General features: G+C 31.4%; 1 long non-coding RNA gene across 1 annotated transcript; it reads left to right on the top strand.

The window, feature by feature from the left end:
• Nucleotides 1-6,525: 6,525 nt before the first annotated feature.
• Nucleotides 6,526-12,692, top strand: LOC143265848 (uncharacterized). Its single transcript, XR_013040607.1, has 3 exons — nucleotides 6,526-8,814; nucleotides 10,920-11,099; nucleotides 11,190-12,692. It is a non-coding gene; the product is annotated as an uncharacterized LOC143265848 (long non-coding RNA).
• The last annotated feature ends 2,717 nt before the right edge of the window (nucleotides 12,693-15,409 follow it).

The raw sequence follows: 15,409 nt of genomic DNA on the forward strand, positions 1-15,409 counted from the left end.
AAGGGCTGCGGATTGATTCTGAAACGAGCTTGTCTGAAGAACGCGTTCCGTGCTGATGGCGAGACACGTGACTCGAACGAAGAACTTCCGGTTGAATGAACCGTCACGTTCTACGGCTACATGTGTCGATTCAGCCGACAGAATTGCTACACGTGCGACCCGATCTGTACAGATAGTTCTGTGATATGTGCCAATTTTCGGTTACATTCAAATTGTCCGTCACCATTTCAAATCCTTGACGTCAGCTTTCTATGATTTCAGCCATTCAGTGCGTCCTCGAACGAGGCGTTTTAATGGTGAGCCAATAGTGAACACTTTCAATAGAAATGGAAATCGTTTATATCGGTTATTAATTGAACATTTGTGCATTTCAAGGTTTAAGACCATGCAAAACCTTAAGACGATTAAATCTCTCAAGGTCTGACGTTCTGCCGATAAAATTATCCTTTGATGGGTTGTTACTATTTTAAGGCGTTCCAATAATAGGATGTCCCACCAACGGGCGTTCCAATTATAGAGCATTTTACTGTTGGGTCATTTAGCGGAACTGGGACTTTTATTGTTGGAATGTTCCATCGACAGGATTATCTGTTGGTAAGATTACCTACAAGTAGGACCTTCTACTGAAGGAATGTTCCGCTGGCGGGGCGTTCCAATAATAGGACATCCCACTGACGGGGCGTTTCAATTATGTGGCGTTTCACTACTTGGTCGTTCTAACTGGATTTTTACTGGTGGAAGATTTCATTGATGTTCATCTGCTGGTGAGATTGTTTACTGACAGAACTTTCTGTCGATGTTCCACTGATGTCATTAGCTTGCGTTTCAATCGTGAGGCGCTCCAATAATGGGCTGGGCGTTACAGTATTAGGACATCCTACTGATGGGGCGTTCCAAGTATAGAGCGTTTCACTGGTGTCACTAGCTATTTTACTGGCGGGCTTCCTCTGACTAGGCCTTACACTAGTGAGCTGTTCCATTGCTGGGTCCATCCATTAGTAAAGTTATTTACTGATAAAACTTTCTACTGATGAGATGTTCCTTCCGTCTCTCTATCGGAGTACTGCAATGTTAAATCACTTCACTGCAGAGATGATTCTGTTATAAGCACATCGGCTGATAATTCTTCTGGTGGGCCACTTCACGATTGAAATATTCTGTCGTTGAAATGTTTATCAGCTGAAAATCTCTGTGGAATGTATCACCATAGATTATTCGTAAAAACTTTCTTAGTGAAAACGCCCTACCAACAGAACATTACACTATTAGAACACCTTATCAGTAGGATTTCTTACTACTGAATGATCCTTATCAAACAGACAGTGCACTAGAATATCCGGGAACGCCTTATTAATAAAACACTGCAGTGAAAGATTCTGTTAGTGGGACGTTCAATTAATGAAATGCCCCACTATTCTCACTGTTGGAATGCTGTATTATGGAAGCGTTCCACTATTGAAATTAAACTATTCAGATTAAAGATCCTTTATGAGTGGACTGTATCACTATTGCAACTGATTGTATCACTATTGTAACGTCTCACTATTAAAATATAGTACAATTAAAATGATCCACTATTAGAATGTCTTGCGTGAGTGCCACCTCTGGGATATCACGTCAGTAAAAGAGGTAGGATGTTCTATCAGTGGAATACCTCACCAATGGAACACCTCATTATAGAAACGACACACCATTGGAACGTGCTATTAATGAAAGATCCTGTTAGCAGGACCTCCCACCAGTTGATTGCACCACTATTGAAACGTCTCACTATTAGAGAACTGTATAATTGGAACGTCTCACTGTAGGAATATTTCATCACTGGAATGTCACATCAGTAGGAAGTTCTATTAGTGAAACGTCTCACTATTATAACGACCCATTATGGACAAGTTCTACTGCTGGAACGCCCGTTGTGAAAACGTTTTACTATTGGCACGCCCTATTATGGAACATCCTACTGTTGGAACGCCTAATTATGAAAATGCTCCACTATTGAAACGTTCCATCATGGAAACATCTTACTATTGGAGCGTCCCTTCAATGAAAAATCCTAGTACAATATCTTGCCAATGGGTTGGCCCAGTATTGGAACACCTCATTATGGAAACGCCCCACTATTGGAACGCCTTACTATTGGAACCTCCCATTACGGTAACGCCCTACCATTGAAACGCCCCTTGATGGACACGCCCACAACGTTAACGCCTCTCAATTGGAACATCCCACCATTAGAAGATCTCACACTTAACAATTAACATTGTGAAATCTCTACACCGTTTTCTTAACTATATCATTTAATTAAAGTTAACGTTATCATTTTAATCGAACACAAGAACTCCTAAACGGAGAGGCTCAAGGTGAATGAATACGTATTGTACGAAGCTGTATACGTGAAAACCGATAAAAAATAGAGAACATATCAAAACTCGCCAAGCACAGAACGCGTCGTACGAGCCCGTTACTCATGGCAACCAGGTATATCCTCATGTTAAAGTACAAATTAAGGGTGTCCGAGGTTTCAAAAGGGCGTTTAGCAGTAACGAAGGGCGAGGAAAACTCGATCCGGTTCCGATTTCTCAATACAATCGAGCGATTTCCGTGTGAACTCACCTTCGACGAATCTTTATTTTCGTACGATAACGAACGTTGCTATCAGAGTTCGAAGACTGAAAACGAACCACCCGTTTTAGTTAACCGGAAACCGAGTTGCGCGACTGCCTCATACAACGCCCGCGCTGAAAGTTTTGAGAATTCATCGACAAAAGTATTGTATTCTGCAGATATGTCAAAAGTAAATTGAATCGTTATTTTTCTTCGGTGATTCTCGACACTTTCAGAGTGACTTTTCAACTGACTTGAAAAATATTTAAACTTTTTATGAAAATGTACAGTAAAATAATTTTTTAAATAGTTTCATATAAATTTGATGAAAAGTAAGAAATTTATGAAAGGTCAACTTTCATGCACGAAACAGCTGGTTGGAATAAATGAGTTAAATTTAAATTCGTACAAGTGCAACCGCATTGTATAGCGGCTCGAAATTTTTCTTTATTCAAACTTTCTTACAGAAAAGTTAACGGACCAGCTCGGTTTCCGTATCGATTTTCAGCCATTTATGCTCGAGTCACGTGGTTGACTGAAGTACCTTAACCGAAACCATCAATGAAAAGGGAACGTTTTCGATATCCGACCGATTCGAGGTATCATGAGAGTGATTCTGTGGTGATTGAATGATCATAAATGTGCTGAACGATCCCCTTTTTTGATTCTTAAATCCGAACTATTTTCTCCTGAAGCTGAACTTCTGTTGCGTTCTTGATCCTTCTTCTTCTCTCCTTTTTCTTGTTTCTCATTCGCGTTCAAATACGTATTAGCTTAGCGGTAAATGTTTGACTGTATCTCAGGCGATATCTACCTTTCCTGCAAATTGTTCTGAACGACGTGGAAAAGTGACTCGTGCGAGCTTGCTACTGAAACATTTTCTGCGAAATTGTCGCTATCTACAGCTTGGAATGGGATTTTGAAATGCACTTTGCGATAAATTCGGATAAATAGAGTATTTTTATGAAAATAGGAAATATTGCGATAAAATAAAAATGAAGACAAATTATTTTAAAAAAATATTTAAAAGATTCTACAATTTCGGACAAATTTAAAATTTCAATTATTTAAGACTAAATTTAAAATTAAATTTAAAATCATGTAAAAATTAAAAAATTCAATTGGAAAAATTAGTAATTTTGTTGTATATTTTAAGGCAAATTCTTGAAATAGCAAAATGGTCGAAAACTACCCCATTGAAATATAATCTATTAGTGAGATATACACAGAAGATATTTTCTACTTTGAAAAGCGAAAAAGTTCCAGAAGAAACTATTTATATATAACTCCACTATTAAGCATAAAAGAATTGCTTAAATCCTCGTTCCAAGAAATGAAAAATTACCTACAAAAAATCCTCGTCGATGATCAAACTCTCAAGCCCCACGACGAGCTTTTCCATCAAAAAAATGACCCTCATAAAAAAAAGAAAAAAAAAAACAAAGATAAAAAAAAGGAAAATAACGATCAGGCTGCCGATCGAAGCGTCTCGGTCAAAGGAGACCTACGTTCCGCTGTACTGCCGTGTGTTTTGCTCGTTTAAGAAAAAAAATAAAGCAAAGAATGATACAAAACACGCACGTGGTGTGTCAAAGGAGATGCGCAGCCTTTTCGATTCGTTCGATCGCTCGTTTCGTCGAGTAGTCTTGTAAAATTTACGATTTAACGAGAAAAGAATAAAAAAGCTCCTAGGATTAATATGGTTATAAAACTATACGATAAAGTACATAAGATCTCGAGGTTAATTTTGGCAGACACCGACGAGGCTCAAATACGCAATATACCTATTTGTGTGTGTGGTGTGGTGTGTATGTATGCACGTGTGTGTGTATGTGTGCGTGCGTGCGTGTGTGTATGTCACGAAGACGAAGAGGAAGAGGACGAGCGCGAGGAACGAGACTTGCAAATGCGTCGAGCGAAAATATCTTTTTCGTTTTTTTATATTTTATTTTTATTAATCAATTTTAGATTCAGTCCACTCATTATCCATTCGTAATCCACGAGCGGTGCATTCACGATCCACTCGCGATCCATTTGTATATAATTTTGTTTAATTGACGTTGAACACTCCAATATCTCAGAACATACTTGGTTGTAGAAAGTAATAAGGAAATTCTAGGGAAATATAAATTCTAAATATTAGATCAATTCTAGGATAATCATAGAGAAGTTGAGAAAATCCTAGAAAAGTTGGGGAATCCCAGAAATCTACGAAAATTAATTATTCTTGAGGAATCATAGAGTTTCAAATGATCCGTAAAGAAAACTTGTTAAAATCCAGGACTCTAAGGAAATCCCTTGGGAATTCTAGAGCAGTCCTTCTCCTCCAAATAGGAAATTAAATTATAATTATAAGTGTTGAATGGGAACCACGGATGAAATAGTATTTGCGTCAATAGTGGACAGTAAATGGATTGCAGATGGACCATAAATGAATCGTGAGTGGATCTGGATTCTAGATTTTATGTGTTATAAATTGTAGTCTTTTATTTGAAAAACGAGGCAAGTTGAAGTGAACAGCTCGGCTCTCCCTGCTCTCCCAAACGACCAGAAGACTTTTAACCTCTTAAAAATAAAGAAATAAATTACTATTCATTTATTGAAAAATTTTAATTTGTTTAAAAATAAATAAATTACTATTCATTTATTTAAAAATTTAAATTCGTTTAAAAATAAATAACTATTTTATTCGTGACATTTTATAATATACATTTAAAGTAAGCAAAAGATATTTCTGAGATAAACCAGATTTGAACTCTTTCAATTTTTTTATGAAAAATTTGAAACGTTTTAATTATAAATTGTGTAATAAAGTGATAATGTTGGTTTTGTTTGGTATTATTAATATTTTCAAGATCCGAGTAACTTAACCTAAAATCTAACATAACCTAATATTGACGAGGTACACAATGAGAGATCTCGCGTTGCTTTGAAAGGGTGAAGATGTTAAAAGCTGAGTCGTTGAGAGATCTTTGAGGATTCGTGAATCATCACATTCTGCCCGTTTCTATCAACACGTCAAGTGCCAGATTCGTTCGTAGACGCTTTTTCCGTTCGTAGTTTAACGTAATGCTGGGTTTACATTGGATGTAACTTACTTGGCTCTGCAAACAATATCTGTTTTAATATTTTATAGCTAACAGAGTATTCTCAGTTAAAATATTTTGTCAATTTTCTTTGTACTGCACTGAAAAATGTACATAGAGAATATGTGTGGTGTCCCAATAAAATATATACATATTTTGAATGTTAATATCAGATATAAAATGTATCTGAATGATATTAAATCAAATGAATTAATCGCACATGTTGAACGTTATTAAATCAAATGAATAAATTTAACAAACAGATTTAATATATTGAAATATAGTAATGAATTTAATACATTGAAGTCAATTTTAATTTTAATTTAAATAAATTTGAATTTGTTGTGTAAATTGTTTGACTATATAAATTATGACAAGAATGTTAAATGACGTTGATGAAATTACCGTTAATTATTCGTTTATTGAAAATTATATTACGGAAATTAATAACTATCTATTTGTTACGATTACATTTATTGATAATAAAATTACTTAAATTTATTGAAAATGAATTTATTAAAAATAAGATTATTGAAATTACTGATTACCTGTTCATTACGATTACCGTTATTGAAAATAAAATTACTAAAATTACTAATTATCTATTTATAGAAATTAAGATTAAAATTACTAATTACATATTTTATGAAAATTATATTATGGAAATAAAATTATATTATCTATTTAAGAAGTATAAAATCGAAAATAAAATGACTAAGATTATTAATTATCTGTTTATCGAAAATAGATTTATCAAAAGTGAAATTATTAAGTTTATTAAAAATATAATTACAATTTTAGAATAATATTGAAAGTATTATCTTATATGTATATATAATAACAAAATGTGTATGCATTTTATTAAAACACTCTACAAAATTTTATTTTTCAATTTTGAAATTTTAATTTTCATGTTAGTGAATTAATTAATAATTATATTTTACTAGATTTGTTAATATACTATTATTTTGGTAAAAAATATCAACATAATCTTTGGTTATAATTAACAAAGTAAAAATATTCCTCATAAAATAATTTGTTACTCCATCATTTCAGTTTACACTGAAGTTAGTACTATTTGTGAACAGTGAACAATGTGAACCCAGCATAATGCAAAGAAGAGGAGCACGAGTTTATTCGATCGAGTCATCTGAATACAGGGTTGAACCCTTAACCCTCTGTGACCCACTGTGCGATCTCGACATTTAATATTTATTAATTAACACGTTGACTGCCACGTGCTTAAATCACTCAGATAATTAAACCTTCAACCATATTGATACTTTCAAAATTACACACCTATAACATTCACGAGTTTCAATTAACATGTTCCAAGGAAATGCATTCATGCAAATAAAAATTTATAAAACCATCCTATATATTATCAATGCTTACCTATACATAATTTCAATGTCTTAAAACCTGAAAATAATTATAAACCCTCGTAACAACGAAGGGTACTCATTTAACCCTTTTCCGAATAATGGAGGTGGCAAATCTGCTCCTAAGGTTGCTATAATTATGATACACAATCGTGTCGCATTTCAGAATGTCGCAAAATGGTACTTGAACCCGATTTAATCGAAGAAGGGTTAATTACAATTTAAACACTTTCCCGATGTCAGTCAACGCGTTAACCTAACCTAAAATGTTGATTATTTAGAGAAGATAGTTCGGACGAGTGTTGACTTATGATTTGTTTTCTGTCAACTTTGGGTCACGGAGGACTGAGCGAACAGAACATATCAGAATCTACTACTCTACGTATTTTTCATCAGAACAGAATATTTTTAATATTCACCGGACGACTTCCTGTTGCTCAGCGGTTGTGTTGTCTCTGTGAAAATTCGACGACACAACGCGCGATTATTATTGTTCGATGTGCGACTATTTGAAAGCGTACTCTGTTTATTGTCAACGCTTAACCGGCCGCGTTGTCTGTCGTTAATTCGCTGAAAAACATGGGATTCAACGTTTCACTGAAATTCTCAATTATTATCGAAACGTGCATGGATTATATATGTATATAAATGTATATATGTATACGTATATATACAGTAAAGTCTCGATATAAGTGAAAATATAAAGAAATTCGCTCACCTAGAATGCCAATACATGTATATTTTTCATTATTAACTTTTTCGTTATTAAACTTTTACAAAGAAATTTTTTATATTTTTTGATTAAAATAAGACCAAACACGATATAATTTGGACTATACTTAGTTTTATTGATGATAAGTTCCAAACGTAAAGGAAGATAAGTGAAAAAAGACACTGTGATTGTAGCAGTCGTCGAAGATAAAAATTTGTTTATACTGCTAATGCGTTGCTAATTTCTTTATTTTTAACCCTTTTTTTATACAACTTTCACCAACATATTTGTGATATTTTCCTGATTAGAATGAGATCAAACACGATATAATTCGGAGCATATATACTTGTAATAACTTATTATAGAGAAATCCTCGAAGTTATAAAATTAAAATCTACGATTAAAGTCTACGATTTCGACTTACGTATCACGTCATTATCCGAGTAGCGCCGAAGAGAAACGAAGTTATCCGATGTGTCATTAGTCGTCTGTTTACCACGAACTGCAGTAGAACCTCGATGTAAACAAAACGTTTGAAATAACAAATAAATATGTTCTGGATTACATCGTGTTTAACCTCGTTTTAGTCAGAAAAATGTCACAAAAGCGTTGGCAAAAGATTCGTAAAACAATGTACAAAATAAAACAGTTTAATTGTTGCATTAAAAGTGTCCCACCGATATGTTACTGTTTACGTTCGATTCGGATGTTGTTTTTCGCTTTTCTACGAAAGTTCAGACCCGAAAAATTCGCTTATATCAAAGCTTGACTGTATTCGTTGACAAGATAAATCGAGTGCTTGAATATATATGCGTATAGATATATATATTGTATATTAATTAAATTTTCTAAAGTAGCCTCTAAGTAAATTAGTCGACGAGATATTCTTGGCTGTTGTATTTTTCTGCGACGAAAGAAAATAAACGATCTGTACACAGTGGAAATAAATTAATACATTCGATGAACTATCATCCTAAAATGTTGTCTGAAACGATATGTCCTCTTGGAACGAAATAAACGGATAAACGAAGTAAGTCACACTTTTTTCTTGCTTTTTATTCGTTTTACTCGTTGCGCCTAGTCACGATCGCGAAACGTTCAATCTCAAGATTAATAGATGTTGTGATTAATAATTCGTGGCCAGTTAAGCGTGTTGAAGTGAAATCGATGTAGCAGAGTGATAGAGCGCGGAGAACAATCACGTTAGAAGATACCGGAAGTGAGTAATTGTGTAGAAAAAAAAAATAAAGCATCAAGCAAACAGTATAAGGTTATGGTCTATTTGGAATCAATGGTACGTTCAAGGATATAATTGTAATCAAAATTGTTAATGAATTTTAAAGAGAAAAACTGTAATTTTTATTTAATTGATTGGTTGAATTTTTACAGGCACTATTATATGTAAAATACGAAGTGCTGATGAAAACTCCATTTTAATGATACATCAAGAGTAGAAAAGATATTAAATATGAAATATGATAATATTGCAAATATAAGATATAAAAGTATTGCAAAAAATATTGTATTTTATTGTCGAATAATTGTGATCAGTATTTAGATAAAGTTTTGAAATAAAAAGTATTTGCTAATTTATAGAGAAAAAATTACAGTTTTATGTTACATCTGAGAATGAATCTGAAGTACGGTTAAAATATTAATGAGTACTCATAAATAAGCAATTTATTAATAATTTAATGAATAATCAATAATGATAAATATAATATTATACTTATATATTATATTACGTTCATCAAAATTTTAGTAAATATTCACATATTCCTAAATTTCCAAATCGCCAATAAATTAAACCAAATTGTATGCTGAAAAATACCAAAAATAGACGGTAATTCGTCAAAACCAGTCTTAAACGCCCATTGATTCAAAACGGACTAAATTTCAAGCGACACGCGCAAAAAATGCTCGCCACACGTTCAACGCAGCTTCCTTTTTTGATACGACCACTAGTTTTTAATTTCGAAGAGCGCAGAAAAATAAAAGAGAAACTCTCCTGTCACTGTCATGTGGTACAAAGAAGAAAAAAGAAAAGAAATTAAATGAAAAAATTGTAGACACGAGACGCAATCCACGAGAGATTCTCGGGTCAAAGCGTTTAACTAATTGCGTTTTTAATCGTCGCCAAGCTTCGAAGATATATTTTTAGATATATCTTGTGTATATACACACACAAGGACACATGTACACGTACATAGACGACACGTACACACATAACTGCGTCAATTTCAATTTTTCAGCATTTTCGTTCGCGGTGTCGAATCTCGACAGAAACTCGGCTGTTCTTTCGTTCTTTTTACTTTTGTTTTTTCATGCTTCTCAAATAAATGTGCGATGCTTGTTTCATTCGGATGATGCTTCTTTACCTTTCTACGTCCTCTTGGGAAATTTTCAGATATCGGTTCTTTTGATATTTGCCTGGAATCAGTAGTTTGGAAATTTTGGAAACAGATAAATTTCAGATTTTTAGATTTTGAAATATTTATTTTCAGAAGTTTGCTGCGTTTTAAATATTGAATTTGAGAAGTTAAATGAAAGCAATTTACAGAGATTTAAACTCATTAAATTTCTCAAATTTACACATTTTTAAATTCATCAAAGCTTTATATTTACAAATTTTTAAACTTATCAATTTTTAAATTTACAAATGTTTAAATTCATCAAATTTTCAAACTTATCAATTTTTAAATTTACAAATTTTTAAACTTATCACTTTTTAAAATTGTATATTTATAAATTTTGAAGCCCTCTAAATTTTCAGATTTATATATTTACAAATTTACAAATATAAATATATCAAATTAACAAATTTACAATTCCACAGATCAAAAAGTTCAATTTGAAAATTCAGTAACAGAAGAATTTAAAAATACAAAAATTTGAAATTCAAAAGTTTCAAATTTGTATATTTACAACTGAACGAATCCAAAAATATAAAATTTACAAATTGACATCTGTACAAATCAAAAAGTTCATTTCGAAAGTTCAATTTAAAAATTCGATGAAATGAAAATGTGAAATGTAAAAGCTTCGTATTTCCATATTCATCCCCACGGGATCGTGAACAAGTTAATAAATCCTGGTTAAATGTCACCTTCTAATATTGCGATTTAAAAACGGTAGAAAAATTACATCAACGGCGATGGACCTTGAATTTTTCACTGATGGCGCAGAAATGTGTGGGAGTGAAGAATAACAGCGGAGTCTGGTAGAAATTATGGGATCTGGTTAAAGGACAACGCGAACATCTAGGTTAAGGTGACAAAAAGATCGATTACAATCCTGTTCAAAAATTGTTCTCAGGTAAGTATTGCATCACTTGTGAAATACATTCGGAAATTATATTTCTGTTATTTATGCAGGGTGATATATGATATTTGTGTTATTTTTCAGGGTGTTCCACCCTGAGCATAATTTGAGCTTATTGAATATTTTGCTTTATTTATGATAGAGAAAAATGTTAGGGGAAATATTATTTTGTTTGAAGAAGCAAAGTGGTTAAGTTCTTTTTATCAGGATCATTTTTTTTATTTGTGAGTTTCAAGGTCATCAAGGTTTTTAAATGGTATACATATTGTCATCAAAATTGTATGGTAGCTGAAGTCAGAAAAAGTCTAATGGTCTGAAATACTATAACCTTCACGTAACCTTGTGTACAAAAAGGTATATGAAAAATAGACAACTGATGAATAATGTTAAATAGCTGAAGAAAAGATTAAAGGAAGATATTTTTTTATACCACGTAAGGAAAACTATTTTTTTAAATACAATAAAAATTATAGACCTTGGCATAAAATAAAGGTTGCAAAGCAAAGTATAAAATAAAAATTGTAAACCAAAATGTAAAATAAAATCTGTCAATATGATGGAAAAAATATAAACCAAGACAAAAAATAAAAGCTGTAGATCAAATTATAACCTTAAATTATAAGCAAATTATAACCTTAAAATATAATATGGACATTCTTCTTCTTCTTCTTCATAAGTGTTTATTAAAAACTGAAATGTAACGTAAAAGCTACAAACCAAAATATAAAATAAAAATTGCAAACCACAAAATAAAATAAAAACTAGAAATCAAAGTATAAATAAAGTTACAAATCAATGTATAAAATAAGAACTGGAAAACAAAAGTAAAAAATTAAGCTACTGTTGAGTGTAGAAATGCAAAAATCCTAAATTTAGTTTAATCGTTGGCATTATTTTCGTAGTTTTGTGTTGTTTTAATTATTTTTTATAATAAGGAAAGCAATTACAGTTTATCACTCTGCATATTGTTAAGTTCAAAAAGACATGTAAGAGAGCAAATGAAGACCTGAGAGAAAGGTAGAATATTGGAAAATTCGCGTTTAATTGGCAACCTAGACAGTGATCTCTTTGCGTGCACAGGGACGCTTTTGCAAACCTGGGGGCCGTTCAGGCCGTGGCTAGGGGGGACGTTCATGACAGACCCCTGAGGCCTCCATCGATCCCGATTTGGACGATGCTTGCATCTGGTGAGGGTCCGCAGACCCATGTAATTTTCCGAGACGTTCAGGCTGGTCCTAAGAGTAAAGCCGCCAGGTATTCGCAATTGTATGGACCGGAGTGGGGGAAGAGCCACGTGATAGCGCGTGACTCGGGCCGCTACGGCTTATCAATTGCGAGCACTCTTTCGTTGACCGTCCTTTCGATCGGTTGTTCATTGCGCTCCTCGTTACAAATTGTCACTTAGAATTTAGCTATTATAAATTTCGTTAATAATACAAAGCCATTCCTTTTGAGTTGAATTAAATGTTACATTGAAATTTGTTTTGCAATTTCGTTCTTTATTTGTTATAAATAATTCGATTTTTGTTTCGCAATAAATATTAATTAATTCCTTACCTTCGTTATTTGTTTTTTGTTATTTATATCCCTAACAGCTACGAAAGCAAAATATAAATTAAAAACTGCAAACCATAATATAAAATAAAAAGTAGCAACCAAAATATAAAATGGAAAGTATAAAGCTAAGTACAAAATGAACATTATGTACTAAAACATAAAATGAAGTCTGTAAACGAAACTATAGCATAAAAATTGTAAATCAAATTATAAACCGAAAAGTAAAATAAAAAATAACCATCCAAGTAGAAAATAAAAGCTGTAAACCAATGTACAAAATAACAATAAATCAAATTACAAAGTAAAAAATAAATATATATTAAGTAACTAAAAAATGAAGGATAATCTCAATGAATTTTTTAAACAAAATTAATTCAATTTACAATGTCACATTATTTATTTAATGAATATATATTACAGATAAAAATAAGAGACTAATTCACCAGTGAATGTATTCAACAGGTGATTAAAATCCATCGTCATCGCAAGAGCGAATTAAGTGTTATCGTAACTTTTCATATTTTTCCCGTAAAATGAACCACTGAACAGCTAATTAAGGTTGCTGGTACCAACCTCAAGTTAAGCAAACACGAACATGCTTTTATTAATAATTAATGTTCGTCGAGCTTGCGGTTAAGATTACTAATGCTTGACCCACGCTACCCTTTCGAGTCCACAAACAATCACCATCTACATGAAATTTAATATTTTATACGGCAATAATTATATCCAGAAGATTACTCGATTCTTAATTAATAGATAATAGATATTTACTTCGAAACGGGTATAATAAATCATATGTATATTGTCACGAGCAGAGTAATAATCATTTTGTATCTTGCACATTGCAATATACTAAAAAAATAAGGATTACGATTAGGATAAAAAGATAGAATTTTTATTTTGATATACAAAAATTGTAAAATACCATTTGTTGAGAAATATAAGAGAAATATAAGAATTGCAAATTTGCAAATTTAGGAATACAGGAATTTCAAATTTACAAATTTAAGAATATAGGAATTTCAAATTCAGAAATTTCTGAATGTAGGATAACGTGGTAATTTGAAAATTGATATATAGTAATTTAGTAATTCCAAATTCGATATTTTGACAATTTGGTAATTTAGTAAGAGAAATTTAAATTTACAAATTTGAAATTAGATAAACTTGTTAATAAAAAATGTAGGGATTTGGAAACTTTAAACATACAAATTTTGTTATCAACAAATTTTTAGATTTAGGAATTTTAGAATTAAAAATTATTTAATTTCCGAACATTCAAGTTCAGAAATTAAAAAATCTTGTAATAATTTGATCTAATACTAACTGAAATTTTATATAATTTAAAAATATAAAAATTTTAATTTTTGGTATCTGAAATGTTTATAATTTAGAAATTTAGAAATTTAGACATTAAAAATTTTCAAACCACCAAATGTAGGAATTTACAAATCTGATAATGTAATAATTTACAAATTTGAACTTCAGAAATAGGCGTTTAAAAATTAAAACATTATAAATGCATATATTTCAGTATTTATATCCAGAAAACTACACAGTCCCTATTTAAAAGATGACAAATATGTACTTCAAACAGTTATAATAACTCTTACACATATTTGTTACAGACTAAATAATAATTCATTTGTATCCTCTGCATCCTAGTACAGTAAAAAAGATGGTAAATATAATTTTCACTTTCACTCACAGAAATTATAAAGAAGTATCCACAAATTGTTTTTATTTTTTAACATATGTGCTATTATCTGCCTGCAAATGTTAATTAAAAATTAAATTAATATTTCATTTAAATGTTAATAAAATATTAGTTAATTACTATTAACATTAATTATAAAATAAGTGGTTTAATGACTGTTGACTTTTAGATTGCAAATAAACCAGAAATATAAATAAACAAGAGACACAACACAAACTGACTTATACACTTCATCTTACCAAAAGTTAAAATAAATTTTGTCATATCCTTCTTAATAATGTCTATAAATCTATTGCATAATATATAATATATAAATCTATATATATTGCTACCATTATTAATTTGTGGTATAAAAATTGTACGCCTTACAAATTGCAGAAATAACATAAGTAAGATAAATACCATAATAACAACATAAATACGGAAATAACATAAACAAGGACCTTAATAGTCGAAGGTTAAACAATATTTTTTTACGTTCTTCTATCTCTTCCCTCCGGGTGAAAATAAATTGTCTCTATTGCCGTTTAAAGTCTCTAGTGGACAGGTTTGAACAACACAAGGGTGTTTCTCTGGAATTCTCAGGCTTTATTGCTGGGTTAAAGAAGGTTGTTTTAGGGGATATTAAGAGAAGGAAAAACTGTTGTATCGAGTTAAATCGAGTGTCTACAGAGTTAGGTTAGACGCGATGGAACCAACTAGGTCAATGTAAATTCGAGGTTTATAGTGTGTATTTATAGTTGTACTTGTTAATTGGATTATTCTTCGTGCTATGGTTGTATGCCGTGAATACTGATGGATGTTCTTTAAATACACGCTCTTATCAATGTCGGAATAAATTAATGTTTACGCTTGTACTTCTATAAATAAAACATATTGACTCTCTTATCAATGTATTTTTGTTACATTGCACAAAATTATTCAGAAGATTATCAAACAATTTTAAATCTTGTATTTTTAATTATATGTTATTAACTTTTTTTTAGTTTTGCATTATTAGAATTTCTTAGGTGCTGTGTTTTTAGTT

The sequence above is a fragment of the Megachile rotundata genome, chromosome 15, assembly GCF_050947335.1.
Source record: "Megachile rotundata isolate GNS110a chromosome 15, iyMegRotu1, whole genome shotgun sequence".
Lineage (NCBI taxonomy): Eukaryota > Metazoa > Arthropoda > Insecta > Hymenoptera > Megachilidae > Megachile > Megachile rotundata.